At 42.3% G+C, this 14,483-nt stretch overlaps 1 protein-coding gene across 3 annotated transcripts in view; it reads left to right on the top strand.

Annotated features, from left to right (window-relative positions):
- Positions 1-211: 211 nt before the first annotated feature.
- IL15 (interleukin 15) overlaps positions 212-14,483 on the top strand; it is a 50,642-nt gene continuing 36,370 nt past the window's right edge. For all 3 annotated transcript variants that reach the window (XR_013394181.1, XR_013394182.1, XM_077934061.1), the window contains exons 1-2: positions 212-746; positions 4,569-4,694. The gene's annotated coding sequence lies outside the window, so the exon portion shown is untranslated. The remainder of the gene's footprint in view (positions 747-4,568; positions 4,695-14,483) is intronic.

Consider the following 14,483-nt stretch of genomic DNA (forward strand, 5'->3'; position numbering starts at 1 on the left):
GCATGCACACGAAAGCTCATACCAAGAACTAACTTAGTTGGTCTTTAAGGTGCTACTGGAAGGATTTTTGTTTTGTTTTGACTATGGCAGACCAACACGGCTACCTATCTGTAACTAAAGTGCTATAGGTGCGTCTATGAGCGAAGCAGGAGGCAAACCACGGCGGGTTAGCTGTGTCGCAAGAACCCTCTTTTTCCTGTAGGGACACGAGGGCGGGAAAGAAAAAGGAAAAAGTCTTGTGGGCACTTTAGACTTATTGCGGCGTCAAGAGTAGCTCCGCCCCGCGCCCTTTCGGAACCGTCTTCTCTCACGCAACGTGGGTTGTGTCGTCGTGTCACCAGAAAAGCGATAAGCCCGCTCGTTTCTGCACAGCGCCAGAGCGCCCGTCTGTACGTGTGTTTATTTGTGCGTGAGAGACGGCAGGAGAGAACCGCTTCTCAGCCGCGCTCGAGGACCCCGCCAAACATTGCGCGCTCGGGGACTCCCGCGTGACGCGAGGGCTTCTCCGCCCCTGCCTCTCCACAGAACGGGCCCCTTGGCTCTCCAGAGGCCAACTTCCCCCCTCCCCTTGCGGGGACTCGCTTGGCGTGTGGAGAGGGAGCCGGAGAGACTGCCGCCCGGCCCTTGCCCTGCCCTCCCTTTCCTTCCCCTTTATATGCAGCGCTGGACGGCCCGCGCGCCTCGGGGACACGCGCTTCGTGGGACTTCCAGAGGCCGGGACCCTTGGGCGCGCCAGCTGTTCTCAGGTACCCGCTTCGCTCCCCCTCCTCCCCTGCCTCCTGCCATTTGCGCCGCCGGAGTTTCCTCGGCTTTCCAGACCCAGCTCCTCCGCAGGGCGAGGTGGAAAGGGACCTCGCTCGCCGCGAATGCCCCGCTTGACCCTGGTGGCGTGCCTTTATTTGCAAGCGCAAGTTCAAAACGGGCGGCGGAGAGAAGGGCTCCTGTCACCTGAGGCGAAAACGAACACACAGGAACCCGGGAAAGTCTCGGCTCAGCAGCCCAGGCGCCTTTTTCATATTCTCGCGCTTGGAGGGACCACGTCTTCTTCGGACCTCCCTGCTGGTCTCGCTGCCTCGTCTCTCACTCGCCCCTGACGCCCAGCGAAAGATGGTTCTGCCTTTCGTCTCTTGCATTTATTAACTCCGCAACAGGCTTCTGAAGCTGGGTTTGTTTAAGTTAGACTCCCCATAACTTTCCCCCTTTCCTGTAAGGCTATTTAACCCCACAAATATTCTGCCTTTCATATTTACAAGCGAAAGTTACAAGTAACTATGGGTGTGTGGGTGCCAGCCAGCCAGCCATGCATGCCCTCTTCCAGCACACTCCCTTCCAGCCCATTCTTCCTGGACCCTGTTACATTCTTTCTCCCGCCCGTTTTTCTCTGTGCTTTAAAACAGTCAGTCAGCCCTCAAAGTAATATAATGGTGGGGGGCGGCAGTGCCTAATGGTAATGCCGGCTAAGTCAGACTGTCACGTTTAGCTTGAAACAGCTGGAACTGGTGGTGAGGAAAGGCAGTCAAAGGCAAAAGGTACATAGCAGCCTGTCTTCCCATCCCATTGCCTGCCCCAGCCAGTGACTTCTCCGCCTCTAGTAGTCAGAGGTGTACCTAGGGTCCCTTGCACTCTTGGCAAAGAGCTGCATTGTTGCCCCCCCCTCCAAATCACTTTATTGCAATAGCCACATTAGATATTACATTTTACATGACCCAAATACTCAAAAGCGTCTGGAGTGAGGGCAAGGCGAGAAGGAAGGGCAGAAAAATTCACACGCCTTTGTGCAGTTTGATGTCGCCACAACAGTGGCAGCATGTCATCATACACATAAATATCATACATTCCATAGTCTGATAGTTGATTTTTGGTGGTGGTGGGAAAGCAGTTTCGCCAACTCCTCGGTACACCTCTGCTAGAAGTGCATCCTCTTCTGAGCTTTGCCGCTTTGCAGGGGCAAGGGGAGTGGGTGGGTAGTGTATAAGCAGGAGAAGGCGGTGGCTCTCTTGTCCACCCTACCTGGGCCTGTGTGCTAGCTGTTAAGCTTGTCTGTTTGCTCTTTGTGGGCAGTGCACTGTAGCAGAGTGCTGGCCACAGAAGGAGCCGCCACCTCTCCTTCTCACTCAATCACTTGCACTCTGGATATACTGGGGTTGTGACAGGGCCCAATGAATTTATGTAACGTAAAACATTTGAAAGTCCATTTTTTCTTGCATAGTCTTAGTTTGGGTGTGGCCATAGGGGTATGGCTAAGGGGACTGTTGTGCTGAACTCAAGCACTTCTAAATTTACTACTACATCATTGTGTGTTTTCATTGCTGGTATTTTAAGTTGTAATCCACCTTGAAATGGTATATAAATGCAGTAGACAATTTCACATGCAACAAGGCCTACTTATCTGTAATATCAGCAGGTGCCTGTTTCCATCAGCATATTCTTGATAGCAGCCAATGGGGGGACGGGGGACTGCTGCTCCCGTTATAGAAGTTATGATCATGATCAACTGATTTACATATGAGGTGGTTAGATGTTATTGAACTACAACCCCCACCAGCCCTCAGCCAGCATAGCTAATGGTCAGCAGAGATTGGAGTTGTATTTCTAGCACTTTTGGAGGGCCACGGGTCCCCCCTCCCAACATACATACATTAACTTTTTTATGTCATGATATGTTTCTCCATGTAAGTGTTGATATATGTATGGCTCAGAAAGGCTTGGTGTGTACACAGAACAAAGTGTTGTAGGAACAAACTCCTAGAGTACACCATGAAGGTGTAACCCCACCCATCTTAACAGATGGTAAAGCATTACTTTTGTTTACCTCTTCCTGTCTTTGTGTAACCACAGCAATCTATTTTGACCATTAGCCAATGTAAATTTTTAGCAGCTGCATGAGGGAAATCAACATGGATGCTTCCAGATAAGCTTGTTCGGTGGAGGCTGGTCCATTAGGACAGGTGGGACATTGCCCACTTTAATAATTAGGTTTGTACAATTGCTGGTGCTCATGTTAAGGGCCGGCTCACACGTGAGGCAGACTGAAGCAACTGCTTCAGGTGACAGAATCTCACGGGATGAAACTCCTATGGGCTGCCGCCAGGGTTGCGTGATGGCAGTTTCTGGTGAGAACTTGCAGAATCTCATGAGAGTTCTATGAGATCTTATCAGAAGCTGCTGCAACAGCCTGTAAGTGAGGCTTCGGTGGAGTGGGGACAACTTCTCATTTCATTTCAGGCAGTGAAATGGGATGGGCTACCCCTGCTCATTTTATTTATTTAAAAACAAATTTCCAAGTTTCCCAAATTAATGCTTTCTTTCCTTTTAACTCTTACCTTGAGTTCTTCACATGATTTAGGGTTGGCATTAGGGGAGAGCAGCACTCTTTTGTGTTTAATAGCTGTGGGGCAGGCATAAATAATTATGCAAAAAAAAGTGCATTTGGATGAACTTGAACTGAACATATGTCCATTATTTTTAATAGGTTTACCCTGTGTAAAGTTTAGTTGAATCTCACCCTAGACTGAGAGTAAAGACGATACCCTTTTATGCATGTAGTTGTGGTGTGAACACCTCTTTATCGAGAAACAGATTGGTTCTAGTCAATTCCCCTTTAATGTCTTACAACTGTACTTGTAATACAACCAGTAGTTTATTTTCATCTGCATATGTGGCTATACATACAGAATTAAAGCAGAATAGTATAAACCACTTCTACCATTCCTCAGGGATTTCTTTCACTACAGCTCGTTAACGTTCACTTTTTACCAGTGGGGTAAGCAGCCATTCATTGCTAGTAATTTTCCAGCTTTGGCACTGTAGATAATTGTTAAACTATTAAGTTGTAGATTGTGATTTATAATGTCCATAATGGCAACAATCTCTAAGCATTCACTCTGTTCTGTCACTGGAAACGTACCCTAATCTCTTGCAGCATAAAATACAGTACAATGACTTGTAATGACACACATATCTTATTACCTGCTGGTAATAAGCTATCAACAAGGATGACAGTTTAATTATATAGTACATCTCCTGCTGGCAAATGACTAGCTCCCAAATATTTCTGCTGCTCTTCACCATTTTTTAAAAGAAAACGTGACTCAAAACTCTGGGTGCCTTAAATTGAATTTTTACTTAATATGTTGATGACGGGTAACACTAGTTTCAAACCACTTCACTGGTGTTTTTATTTATTCAAAATATTTATATACTGCATTTTATTAAAACATCTCAAGGCAGTTTACACACACACACACACACACACACAGTCTAGCAATGTTAATAGCCAGTACAGAATTTAATTTAAAATGTTATGACAACTGGTTAGCATGGTCTTAGTTGTATAAGCACCAGTAGGTGGTGTTGTGTTAGGGAGGTTAGAGGTGAAAGTTAGAATTCTTTTACCTCTCCCAACATAGTTTCTCAGCTGTTATTCCTATGTGGTGTCAGAGTAGAGATGATCCATAGTGTTCAGACAGTCTCACAAAACAGAAAGTAGGGCACAGGTTTCCATTCAAGGCATTCTAGGAATTTCCAGTTCCTGCGGTCAGTGTTTATTATTGTTGTTACATTAACAGACAGAGGAGAGCCCTGGAACTGAGAGAGCCTGCAGGATGAAGGCACAACTTCTGCAGAAAAGAAGAGTTGTGTGAAAAAAGACAGGAGAGGCCTGGAACTGAGAGAGCCTATACGAATCCACAAGGGTGAGTCCAGTCCGTCCCTATCCTCTTTGATTGTAGACATTGCCACACTATCCCCAGTCTGCTTCCAAGTTCTGCCCACAGCAGAATTTGATTTCCACCACCCTGAAACCTAGCTACTTAGGATAAGCAGATCTCAAAGGTTCCCCTAGCCATCCTGCCTTGACCAGCAGGTACAGGAAAACTAAGTATACTCTTTTTTGTGTATACCATGGCCTCATCAGTAGAGAATCCTCTCAAGGAAACTCACCGAAGTTGAGATGAAATAGTTTAAAACAGTTAAAGAAGAGTTAGATGACCACTTACCACATTACTGCAATACAGGTGGACTTGCTGTTTGCATGGGGGTTGTGTTCTGCCCACCCCTCCCGCATGTCCGCAGAGCATGGCTTTTGGGCCGCTTCTAGGTCCATGGCAATGAACAGGTGCACAGTCACTGACTGTAAAATCTGTTCCTGCAAGCAAGCAAGAGGAGAGTCGGTTTCTCACTTCATCACTACCCTTGTATGCCGACATCCAGCACTGTGGATATGGGGAGATGAGTAAGGCACTAATTCAAGACAGATTGGAAGTAGGCTATCAACATTTAGCGTAAGAAATCCCTATGGCCATATGATGGCCACATGCTGTTTTCTACTTTTCTGCTCATGGTGGGAGTGATGGAATGTCTGGGAAAGTTTGGGAGGGTTCTAGCTTTGTAACTGCTTTTAACTAGGTCAGTACAATTTTTTAGGCAAGTAAAAAGGACAATGTCACAAGATATGGGAGTTGGGTGCTAGTAGCCTCTTGGTAGCTTTTTCTGACCATTGCAGTGTAGTGTTTATGGGTGATTAGTAAGGAGCATTAAGAAATAACAGAAAGGTTACAGAAGTAACAGAAACCCATTTGAGCTGGGTTAAAAAGTTTCTGGGGAGACAAAAATTATGCTTTGCTTGCTTCTAGCTAATATCTGAGGCCAAAGTTAAAGTCTGATGTATGTAGAAAAATGAAATATCTTGCTAATGCCTGGTGTATGAAACAAAATGAAATGTCTTTTGTTTTCTTCTTCTCATGTTCCTATCACAGTCAAGGTATTAATAACCACCTGTTTTCTTGTAAGTAGAAAATATAAATATAAACAAAATATGACAACCATAGAATATTAACTGGCAGATGTTTTAAAGAAGAATTACCTTTATTTTATTGATAAGCTTAGATTTAATTTGCTTTCTTTTAAATTGGGGACTCCTAGTAGTGATTAATGATCCTTAAGCGAAAAGAACCAGAAAGATAAATCAGTTCCTTGTGTGGGAGCTTTAATCTATTGGACATTGGCAGCGTAAGAAATGCTTCGTTGCTGGCAAAGCAAAATGCCCTATTATGATTTATGCACCTGTTATGGCTTGTGGCTTTTTTTGCCTTGGGAACCTTGTGAGTTTGGTAACAGCTCTATTTGAAATTGTACACTGAGCAAAATAAGAGAATTGGGATAACTGAATTTTCTTTAGTAACTTTTTTAAAAAATAAAAAAGTAAAAGCACATTGCTGTATTTAAAATAATAAATTAATATGATAACCAAATTTGCTGAGGAAGATTTGAGCACACATCAAGCATACACATGAGAATGTGTGGTTAAAATGTCCAAAGCCCTTAAGATTTAATTGGGTCCCGAGACAGTTCTACTCATGTATCCTGTTTCAAAATGTATTTATTTGAAAGTAAGTCTAATTTCCGGTAATTTAGTAGAGCTTGCTTCTCAGTAAGCATCCTGAATACTTTTATCTATATATGAGATCCTTAAGAATTTGAAAAATGAGATAATGTCTTTGGTAGGCATTTTACGTGGTTTGTGTAGAACAAAATGTGAGTGCAAATAGAGCAATATGAAATGAACAAACAAAAACACTGGTTTTCTTCAATAATAAAGAACAGTAAACATTAAAAAGCTTGAACAGAGAATACCCTGCAATTGCAGAGATCTTCAGATTTGCTGCAATGTGACCTGTCACTTTGCTTATGGCACACTGTGAACTTATTTCATTGTAGAATCTTCAATGGTGTGACATAATTTTTGCTATGAGCACTGGGATCCGATTTATAGCCTGGCAAGAGAACAATAACAACAGCAAAATTCTAGATGTCTAGAAAACTTCAAATTCATTGATTTCCTAGTTAAAATGATTTGAGAGGCTACCTGTGATTTTAAATGACTGTTCAGATTTCCCCTCCATTTCTGTTTCCTTTCCCTGTTGTGTCAGATGTCTTCTTATATTTTTTGCAGCTTTTAACGTTCTTTTTAGAATGCAAATAGACACTGTCCGTATTTATTTCTGTTCCATGCTTCCTTACTTTTAAGGCACTTTATAAACAAAAATGCAACCTCTTTTTTAGTTAAAAATGTCCCCAGATCAGACTTCCTGTTTCCTGCCGAGGGAAATGGCTGCCACCCATGAGACTGGACCCCCAGTAGTGCCAGAAATCCAGGGCTAATATGAGTGTAATTAGCTCTTTCAACCCCCCCCCCCCAGGGTAGGGGAGCTTAGCTGCCCACAGATCGTCTGTTATCAGCCTTTCGTAACAAGATGCAGGGGCTGGGACACTGGGCGTTGCATGGCACAAACTAGGAACTCTCCGGGGTCAATCTCTCGAGTGGGGAATACCTGTTTTCTAAAAATTAAAAAGATTTGGACAAAAATATTTCTGGACGGAAAGAGATAAAAGGAAAATCTGCTAAACTACACAGTCACTGGAGGTCAAGCTTTGGACTTCAAAAAGACTCCCATCTTGGTGTTTTGATTAATGTGGTGAGCGGCTACCATATTTTTGTATTTGTTATATCAGCTATTTAATGATTTGGCGAACCTCACCAAGAAAGAATTAATTACCTAAAGGAAATGCAGGAGGAAAAAAATTAATGGATATATGGCACCACGGTCCTTGGTGGAGAGTCCTAATTAAAATTGGCAGAATAAGATCAGATATGAAAATGGCTTTGGCTGAGGAGGAAAGATGGCGCTGGTAGCAGCTGTGACGCAGCAAGAAAAAGGAAAACAAGGAACCTCCTTTATCTGAGGGAGGCCGGAGATACTTTGTAATTTGAACTACAAAAGGGATGTACTTTACAAAAAATGCATGTGCTCACACGGAATATTTTTATATATGTTTGGACAGAGAGTGACGGTGAATTCTGGATGCCTACTAGCTCTCCAGGGCCCTGGAGAGCGAGCGTGGTTATTTTTTTGGAGAAACTGGGAACAATCTTTATATAATTTATTGATTGTCAAGTACACCCCATGGTATAGAACTTGAAACATCAGCTTGTTATGAGAGATCAAAGTCAACATGGCGTCATTAATTTCAACCTTGTATGGAAACCCAGAGCAAGAAATGGTAGAGAAAGGAGGGACTACTGAAAGAGGACTGTGTTTCCAAATAATAAGACTGAGAACAATATGGAATAAAAATTTGACTCCTAGGTGATTATAGAAATATGGAATCGTGAAACAAAGCAAGATGGAGAGTCGTATACCAGAGACTGATTGAGAGATGCGGGAAGAAAGCAGAAAATAAATGAAGGACAGTAGCTCTTGGAATTCAGAACACGGGAAGTCACCCTTTGAAATTATTTAATTCGGACTTTATAATTGGCTGTATTGGTGTTTTTTTTTATGTGGCAAGCTTTGGTTTGATTTGTTAGGAATAAAAATTATTTACAAAAAAAGTCATATGCTTTAATTAGTGAATTAAGAAAGCTTTCCGCTCAATATCATGAATAAGTCAAACCTTTTCACAATATGAAATGAATATGAGATACTTCCTCTCTCAGCAATACTTATAATACAGGAAGTGAACCTCTATGGACCACTGCAATACCTCCCCACTAGTCCTTGACTGATGTTGCAGCGAGTGGACAGAGCTGAGTCAAATCTGGCCATGTCAGGTTGGCCCATTTGTTCATGATCAAATAATGAATCACCATGGTTCTGTCAAGAACCAACATGGAATTCAGCAGCAGAACCAACAGATTGTTGGGGGCAGTGCTAGAGCACTGATAAGTACCACAAATAAGAGGGAACTCAGTGGGTGATATTAGGCACAAGCACCTATCACCACTCCTTCAGAATCTCCCTCTGCTATGCCTGCTCCTCCTCTTAATCACTGAGATAGGCCATCCTACAACATTCATCCAATCTCTGTCTCCTGAGGCACATCTTGTACATAGAACACCCTGCTAAAACAGTTCATACACAGAATTTATCATGCCTCTAGGTCACACAGGCATCAACACATGACAGCCAGATCTCACAGGACCTGCCATAAATACACCTATCATCCATCTGAGCAAATTATATGGTATACAGTGTTCCACCTTATCTCTCACCTGGGGCATAAAACCATCTCTTCTCTACACCTGCCTCAAACCCAGAGGCAGGAGAGCCAACTTGGCCCCATGACCATGGGTGCTCGGGGCCATGGGTGCCATGCAGTGTTCATGGCCCTGGCACCAAAATTTGTGGGTGCCTGACTCCTTCATAGGGAATTTTGTGGGTGCTTGGGCACCCAGGGTCCCAGGAAGTTGGCACCTATGTCCAGAGGATATAAACTCTCAAAGACACCTCAGTCTCTCACAGTACAGAACCCAAAAGCACAAAGCCTATGTATTTCATGCATTCTCTCATCCCAATTTGTGCTATATTCAGTAAACAAATATCAAATATTCATTGTTCATTTTGCTGTTCATCTCATTGTTCATCTTGCTGAAGATAAAATTAAATGCCTGAAAAGGTCACCAAATACTGCATCTTACATGACAGATAAATTATTTCTACCTATTAGCAGTTAATGTATTTTGTTTTGGATACTTACATGACTAAATCACCAAGTACAATTGACATCAATGACTTTTAGCAGCATACTGACAGTTGCTGAAACTGTCTTATTCTTTTATTTCCATTTTGAGCATGATTGACATTATGAGAAGTGGCACATAATCTTGCCGCTTAAAAATGATTGTTGCCAGCATCTATTTTTAATTAAAGCATGTCACCAGAATGGAACATAGATTTATGGCTGCGCAGGGCTGATCACACATGCATACTCATCATCCAAGTGTTCCCTCCCCCCTTCACATCTTCATTTTTTCACATTTGTTCTTATAACACCCCATATAAACCTGCACAAATTCTTTGCTCATTCCGAAAGGGTGAGGAGGACTCAGATGGGAGAAGTGTTACAACTTGCTGAACATTTGCTCACCAACAAAGGGAAATGACTTGCAAATGCCTGAGGTTTTATGGCTGTCCTTAGAAAACGATGCATAATTTATGTGCCACATAAATATTGTAATTCCTTCATTTAAATGTCCTAATAACTTAAAGCACTGCATAATGAGGGCAAAACCTACCGTTTAGTATCAAACTGTACTTTTAAGTAGCATGGATATCCATACCTTCAAATATTCCTTTCTAGAATACACCCCTTCTTTCCTAGGATAGTTGGTTTTCACAACACGATAAGCCAAACTATGAGACCATGCAAATGTGCAGGCTCCCAGAAAGAAGCTTGCTGCCTCTTTCCTTTTCCTAGGCCTTTTTATTTCTCCTGAGCTGAGCTAAGGTTTGGCTTTGCATGTTACCTGAACCTGGGCTTGTGTTTTAATTGAAACTGAATCCTCAAAAAAACAGTAGTGTTATGTGTTCCAAGTTCTCAAGTCCAGGAGGTGGGAAGATGGCTTGTTCTGGATAGGGTTGTCTTGCTCCCTAGGAGTGCCTATTTCCAGTTACAATTGGTTTGCCAGCTGTGGCCATTTTGGGGCAGTGATGACTTGATTACAGTACTCTACGCTCTTGGAACGTCCAGATTGGATTACTGAAATGTGCTCTGTGTGATGCTGCCCTTGAAGACAACTTGGAAATTTCAACTGGTTCAAAATGCAGTGGCTGAGACTGCCTTTGGAACTCATATGACCCATTTCAAAAACAGCTGCATTGGCTGCCAGATCTGGCAGCCAATGCAGCTGTTTTTGAAATGGGTCTTCTTCGTCTTCTTTGAAGAAGATCCATTTCTGAAACAGCTGCATTGGCTTCTTTGAAGACAATATCAATTCATGACTGCCAATGCTTCTCTTCATCCTAAATGCCTCTTTCCCATGTGTATTGTTATGCACACCCCAAAACTCAAATGATGAGGTTTCGAGGATGCAGTACATACTCAGGTTTTGTTTCCTTTGAATGAGCTCACTTTGTAAAATGTATGTTTATTTACAAATATACAGCTAGAGCATAATATGGAGGTACACCATGAAACTACTACAATGGTTAGTCCAAAATCCTTTGTTCTTCTATAAAATCAGGAGGGCATCATGTTGGCTATCTATTGGTTTACGGAGCAGCAAGAACCTTATGAGTCTTTCGGAGCCCAACTCAGTGCTCCATGTGTCTTCCTTATCCCTGTCTAAAACTGCAGCTTCTTCATAACCAGATTGATGGAATAATCTCCCACAGGGCAGAGGAAGGTAGGAGAAAAAAGACATGTCCTTGTCCAATAGTCTTGCCGTTTCCTCATTATTCAAGGAAATATGGGCTTACTACACTTGGTGCTTCTGGCAAACTATAACCTCATTTTACTTAACTAAACAAACGAAGAGTGTGCCTGGACAAAACTTGCCTTACAGGTTTCAGGCTCATCAAGCCTCTTTCTTGGAACCAAGAACTACACAGTTGAAAGCTACCCTAAGCAGTGTTAGAAACTGAGATATGAAAGCTAGGAGCTAAATGGCACCTTAAACCTATGTTACGGGCACAACAATGGAATGTTTAGGTGTGGGGGTTTTTTATAACAAGAATACAAAGCTGAAAAATGAATGAGCGGCAGCTAAAATATTACGTTCATTTTTCACATGGTCTAGTCCTTCTCCTGCCCACCTCCCTAATATTCTTAAGGGGTCTCTTCTCCAGCCTTCAGAGAGTAGGTCTTTTTCTGCCTCCCCACTTCCACCTTCCTTTGCTTCCCCTCTGCAGTTTTAATCTAAAATCTTAGGTGCAGTACTGTGCCCAGAGCTTAGAAACTGCTTGTGTTAATGAAATTCCCTGTCGCAAAATGCACCTAGAACAATGTGAGTTTCAAACACTGACCCTTAAAGATAATCCAACCTAACATCCAAATCCAAAATCTAGTTATTTGTTGTAGTTGCTGGTCTGCACTGGTTGCTTATAGTTTTAGAATCTTGGTTGTTCTTGTTTTGGTTTTACAGCACTCTGCCCTGTGATTCCTTGTTGATGAAGGGCAGGTTAAAAATTACTTTGAATTAACTAACGGTATGTTGGGTCCTTGCATTTATTTATAGAAGGCACCCCTAATTCTTCTCATCCTTTTTTGCCAGGCTAACTGAACTCCCTCTTGTCACATTTTTTAAAATAAAAAAAACCATTCTTCTAAAACATTCATGATTTATAGTAATTAAAAGTATTCAGGATGCACCAAAATGAATGAGGTATTTCCTTTTTTGGCTGGAGTAACTATTCTCTACTAATTCTGAATGTGCTGTTTGTTCCAACAATTTTTTCAAATAGTCCCCACAAAATCTTGTATCTGATTGGTATATCTATATGTTTAATTAACTGAAAGATTTCTAGGCCTCGTTTCAAACAAAAGGTTTCACAGAACTCAGCTACATTAGTAAAGAAATAACTATTTGAATGTGCAGACAACAGACAACACCAGATGGCGCCAGAGAGCTAGAAATTTTTATATGCAATTTTCCATAGGGTTTTTTTCTCTCCTTTTGTTATAATGATCCAATTTCTGATTTATTTATAGTGGTTTTTCCCTGTGTGTAGATCCACCCTCCATGTATCACACGAACAATATATACCAACAAAGAAGCCATAATACAGTTTTAAACCAAATAAAAGCAAACACTTCATTACCACTAGTAGGCAGCACCTACTAAGAGTATTCTGACATAATATGGGACGCGGGTGGCACTGTGGGTTAAAGCCTCAGCGCCTAGGACTTGCCGATCGAAAGGTCGGCGGTTCGAATTCCCGCAGCGGGGTGCGCTCCTGTCGCTCGGTCCCAGCGCCTGCCAACCTAGCAGTTCGAAAGCACCCCCGGGTGCAAGTAGATAAATAGGGACTGCTTACTGGCGGGAAGGTAAACGGCGTTTCCGTGTGCTGCGCTGGCTTGCCAGATGCAGCTTGTCACGCTGGCCACGTGACCCGGAAGTGTCTGCTGACAGCGCTGGCCCCCGGCCTATAGAGTGAGATGGGCGCACAACCCTAGAGTCTGTCAAGACTGGCCCGTATGGGCAGGGGTACCTTTACCTTTTACCTTTACTAAGAGTATTCTGACATAATATGGCTATACCAAAAAGCAAAACACACCCACAGACAGGCCATTAAAGGCAACAGTAAAAAAAGTAGGCCTTTAAAACCCATGTAAATATTTTGTGGGATGGAGCGTGCTGAACTCCTCAAGGAATTGAGACCCATAACCGTGGGGCTACTGCCAAGAAATAGTGTGAATCTTCAGTCTGCTAGACAAAAAAAAAGACCCATTGATTATTTCAAACTAAGATCTTATTCACCTACCTTCCATTTCTAGCTTCAGTTAATCATTGCTGCTCTGTTCTCCTTCTGCCAGTGTGGTATTGGGCTTAACTATTTGTTTTCACTTTCTTCTTTTTCTTTGCATTTATCTAAATCTAACCTCATTTGTCCCCTTTCCCCCCCACCTATCCGTTGTCCTTTAATGGTCATGGGAGCTGTGCTGAAAGTTGTTCAGTACTTACTGTTGATGAAGACATAGCCCATGGTGACTCCAAGAGCTCACTAGTTATTTTAGACAGGCAGTAACACGGAGGCACATAATTTCCTAAATAACACAGCAGTGGGAGCTAGAAGCTCAAAGCAGTACAAGGTTTATTGATTTTTTTAAAAGTGTCTTTGGAGGCATATTACAGTAAAGATTGAAAGCTAAAAATCCGAGTCCATGCTGAGCAAGGATGTGAATGGAAAGAGTTGTGCTTTGGTGTAGCCAAGAGAGAGGCTATTACTGGCCGTGGTCAGAATAGAAGATGAAAGAAAAGTGATAAAAGAAAGACACCGAAGAAATGCCTAGCAGAGGTAATAAAGGTATTTTCCAGGGGAAAAAAGTCTGCTTTCCCTTCCAATTTCTCTTACCTGTTACATTTCCCCATCTCCCAACAAATCTCATAAACCTTGGCAATAAAGACAATGTGTCTGGCTCTCAGGTAGGATGTTTCCCACTCAACTCTTAAGACAAGCAATACTTTAGATTCCGCTTAGTTGTTTGATTCTTCAAATCACTGCAACCTGAAACATGGACGCATGATTTGTCACACAAATATTGGCAAACACATACAAGTAAACATATTTTCAGCCAAAGAACAAAGGTTGATATATTATTCTCCAGTTCTGCAATTTTCTCCTCCATTGGTAGCCAATCAGCATCAATTAATTGGGCCATATATTGGAAGAATTAGGCTTTCCTCATTTCTACTTACCATGCCTTGGAGCATAAAGTGCTAACAACTAAAATTACAGTAGTCTGATTGTCATTTCCTGAGATTCTTGGCCCAGGCATTTTGAACTGCCATATTTCTAGTTCATCAGCCAGATAAATGAAGTTTGCCACGTGGATGGAATTCAACTTGCAGTAAAAGCATTCAGTCTCTCTCGTCTCAAACGTAACTGAAGTAGGAACAGTATTAATCACAATTTAAACTGACTAGTAAAGGGCCATGTTCAAGCCCCAGATAATACTGTGTTGTAAATGAGGCTAATGGGGGA

This window comes from Podarcis muralis, chromosome 9, assembly GCF_964188315.1.
Source record: "Podarcis muralis chromosome 9, rPodMur119.hap1.1, whole genome shotgun sequence".
In the NCBI taxonomy this organism is placed as follows: Eukaryota; Metazoa; Chordata; class Lepidosauria; order Squamata; family Lacertidae; genus Podarcis; species Podarcis muralis.